A 4,729-nucleotide genomic window follows, 5' to 3' on the forward strand; every position below is an offset into this window, starting at 1 on the left:
GCTAATGAATTAAGCGAACCTGTCTACCAGTACTTATATCAGGAGGCTGCCATCTCGGCCTCCTGTGGGGGAAGTCCTGTACAGGAAGGCGTGGAGCATCTTCGTTGTCATGGTAACACTACCTCCGCCGCGCCGCTTATGGCGAGAGAGGTTCATTATTGTTTCATCTTGGCTTTCCTTGTTTTATTCTGCTAATGGCATATGGAGGAAGCAGACATCAGATAAATGAGATTCTTTTTGTTTTCTTTGTCTGCAATACATTTTGCGAGCTACCAAACGTCAATCACGCTGGGGTTTCTGCACTCCGCCACGAATGTGAAGTAGGATTTACTCAATGAAAAAAAAATCGTAGCAACGAATGAACTGCTCTTGAATTCAATTTTACCGAATTACATTTTGACTATTGTGCTTGCAGTGACGCCCCAAAGCCAAGGTTGAAGATGTCATGGGAAAACTATATAATTTACCAGAACAACCTTTGGTGTTATCAGGACATTCCGGCGCCAATTGCATTGTTTTATTAATCTGAGAGTACTTTGCACACTTCATAATTCAATCTTTGATAATATCTACGATCTCACAATTTTGCCTTTTAAAAAATCAGTAAAAACATGAATCACTTATCGCATTTATTCTAGAAAATGTTATGAAATGTATACACCTATACACTTTTGAGTGTACTCCTTAAGATCCTAATTATCGATGAGAACATTCCAAGAAAAATCGGCCATTTGTGGCCAAAATGTCAAACGAGCCAACTACATCGTTTCAAAATCAGGGTGAACTTTAAATCACTTAGTGTGAAATGAAGGCGATGGGATAACAACGCGTAGCTGCTTATATATAGAACTCCCTCGTCATGACCAATGCGAGAAGGAAATATGAAATACTCTGAACCCTTGAACTCGATGTAGTTTAACGACCCATTTAGGAAAGGGGTTCTTCTTTTCCTTATTTTTTTGAAACAGTAAAGGCCAACGTTCGTGTGAGAGTATCTAAATTATTTCTTTGTCCTCCAGACATTGTACTTGGCATTTAACCGTTCGCTTATTCGATTTTTTAAATCGATTATTTTTAAATTGGTAGATATGCATTCTAAACCATGAGCAAATATCCTGCCAAGCATCTAGCCTTTCATCTTCATAAAATTGAATGCCATTTCCAAATGTAAAAAAAAACCAAGGGTTCCATCAAAAGGGGGAGTGGGGATAACCGAGCGCTTTTGATATTTCAAAAAATGAAAAAGATACGAATGGGGGAGTAAAAGAGTATAAAAAGGAAGGTCTTGGCCAAAGAACTCAATTATAGCCCCTATAATACGATGTGAAGACATGATGTCACATTTTGAACGTCTTTCCCCCGGCCACAACCATTTCGAAAGCTCAAGTTGTACGATTGAAGGTTATTTTATACTCAACTTAAATTTCAAGAATTACCCCTTACAAAACTACTAAAACAGTAATTCAATATATCTTTGTTTTGAATAGCAAGTTGTATTTCCCATTCATATTTAGGGGCAGGGACATATTTTTTGGTAATACAAATACTATTCCACAATATCCATTTCATGAAAAGTATTAAATTGAATGTTTGATGTAAACTATCTAACGTGTTTACCTCGATAATATTGACTTTCATATCATTGTACCATATATATTATTGACATTATCAATCCGAATTTCGAACCTTTCAGCAATAGAAAGCATTTTTTCAAACCTTTTGGATGCATTTTTTTCAAAGTAATACCTGTATGTAGAAGTTTAATGGGGAAATAAGAGAGTTCCCTTTGACGTATTCTTTTCATAAATGTCGTCAAGAAGCGTTTTTGTCATCTGAATTTGGTTTCATCGAGTGCTACGGGTGTTCTTACGTCTCAGTTGAAGTAACGATCTTAACCTCGGACGTATTTGTCGGTCAGCGGTGAATGTCTTATCCTCCAACCTGCTGATGCGTATGATGTGTAAGTGAGTAAGAGGGCCAGCCTCACTTAAACTACATCTCGAAAGGAGGAGACAGGGTCAATAATGTCCTAGAGGATTATTCACTTGTATTCCATTGTCCTATGACTTATATGATATACGAATAAAGAGGGGAAAAAACCCTCTACGTGTACAAAAAACCCTCTACGTTTACCAGCGAAAAATGCTGTCCTGCCGAGTTCCTACGAGAGTTACCATAAACAGAAACAGAAATATGTATGTAGCTAAGCGGTTGATTCTTTGGGGGTGTTTAAACTGCATTACTGTAGAGCGCTTAGAGACTTTTGATAAAGTAATTGTTAAGCCGTCCATAAGTTGATGAAATGATAATAATAATCATCATTTTTTTTATCATCTTGATGGGAACATAAAAAAGCAAGTGCAGCTCTGTGATAATCACTGTTTTTATGTGTCATGTGTACGCTGTTAGAGTCAGTAGAAGTTATTTCGTTCCTGTGGGTGTGTGTGCGTGGATGTGAGAGTGTGCATCGGAGGGTTTGTACTTATGAGAGGGTGTGCACAAGATGATGTGTGCGCGCGTGTGTGTGTGTATGAGAGAGAGACAGGTGGGTTAAGGTATATGTGTGTGTGTGCACGAGGAGTGTTATTTGTATGAGGGTGGTGATGATGATATCTTTGCGTTCTGTTAAAGCTAAATGATAGAAGTTGCAGTAAAACACTAATTTTGTGAGAAAGTCTGTAAAACCAAGGTTAAGTATGACTATATCATCGTGGATCTAGATCTGGTACAGTTACAACTGAACTATGTGAAATAATAAAATTTAAGCTAAAATACAATCACACTGAAGATCGCCAACACAGATAGGCACACGTGGGACAGTGTATTATTATTGCTGGAATAAAGACCCGACGGAAGTGACCAAATCCGCGCTTATTTTGCTTATTTCTCAGCAATTACACAATTTCTTCCAGAATCCTTTGGCACCTATTTTTCATTCATACAAAAAGACACTTGGGTGGTCATTATATTAGATTCTGTATAAAGTCATTTTGAGATCGTTACCAGAACTGGAACTTATCTTTAACTTCAAAGGGGTCATTCTGAAGGGCAACCTAAAAGTGATATTCGGGATGATGAATCTTTTCAAAGAAAATATGACTGGGAGAATATCCACGTGCATTTTTAGCACAATGTTTGCATGAAAAGTTAAAGGGGTGATCCGCGCTGAAAATATTTATATCTTAATACATAGAGTAGAATTCACTGAGCAAAACGCCGAACATTTCACCGAAATCGGATAACAAATAATAAAGTTATTGAATTTTAAATTAGCAATATTTTGTGAAAACAGTCATCATCAATATTCATTAGGTGGGCTGACGATGTCACATCTCCACTTTCCGTTTTCTTTTGTTATTACATAAAATCATATTTTTATTCATTATCTCATTCTTGTGTGAATAATATGCCTCCCTTATAATGAAATAAGATGCAGCAATAAATATCTAATGCACTAAAACCAGTTTTCACAAAATATTGCTAAACTTTAAATTCAATAACTTCGTTATTTGATATCCGATTTTGATGAAATTTTCATCATTTTGCTCTGTGAATTCTACTTCATTTATTGAGCTATACATGCTTTCAGCCCGGACCATCCCTTTAAGACAAACTTCAGAATACCACCCCATGTCTTGTTTGGGATAGCAGTGCAGGATAGAATTATTTCACGCCCTGCAGTACAGAAAAAAAGACATATCACTAATTTTTAAACTGTATTTATCAGTTGAGTGGTGAAAAGTAGTAGATTACACCAGTGTTTACTTCATGAAGTGTCATTTGAATCATAACATAATTAAGAAACCTGAGGCTTAAAGTGATTGGTTAACATTGGTTTGACTTTTTAAAAATCTGAGCTAGAAGGTCACACTTGTCACCTGTGTCTGTGATATCTACAAAAATGAAAACCAGAAAAAATTGCATTCAAAAATAATTATTTATTGCTTCAAAAATTGAAATATAAAGTGACCGGAAACACCATCTTAATTTCATCCCATACACTTATGTGTAGTATTTAGGCGTCTATAAGACACCTATTTACAAAATCAGTGTTTGCCTTGTAGTTTTAGCTTTTCATTCTCAATAATGGTTGTTTTCAGGGTTTATTAGTTCTAATACATGCACTTGTACACATGTTTCATCTTGGTTTGCGAATTTTTTAAATTGACTGCTCACAAAGTTAAACAATACCTTTAATCAGTTTCGTGCTAGAGTCGGGGGTTACCGTTTTTATTACATTATTGAACCACAATCAGGTCCTTTTTTTCCAAAGATCGTTGAAACGGGGGCCTGTGCGTCCGACTGTCACCTGTCACACTTTACTTAGAATATCTTTCGGCTATCTGACAAATTGATAAAGAAAGAGGACAATGCCGTAAACCAAATGGACATTGGCGTTGATATGCCAATCAAACTGAATAAAAAAAAGCAATCATGGATTCAGTGCCCACCGCCATTGCCCTCCCTAAACGGCCTGTCTTGAGCGATCATTTAGGAAAGGTGGTTGAATACCGAGATTAGAATGTAAGGGCTATATATATCCGCCTACCTAGTGGAGAGTCATCCTTCCTTTTATATGCTTGATCACTGCGGAAGCAAAATGATGGATGAAAATATGAATAGATTAACTTCGGTAATAGGTGTTTACGTGATGTTTTGCCCGCCCTAGGGTACGCATAGTCCACTTTCTCCTTCACCCTCTTCGTTCATACCTAGACCCTGATTTCTC

The sequence above is a fragment of the Lytechinus variegatus genome, chromosome 19 (assembly GCF_018143015.1).
Source record: "Lytechinus variegatus isolate NC3 chromosome 19, Lvar_3.0, whole genome shotgun sequence".
NCBI classification, from domain to species: Eukaryota; Metazoa; Echinodermata; class Echinoidea; order Temnopleuroida; family Toxopneustidae; genus Lytechinus; species Lytechinus variegatus.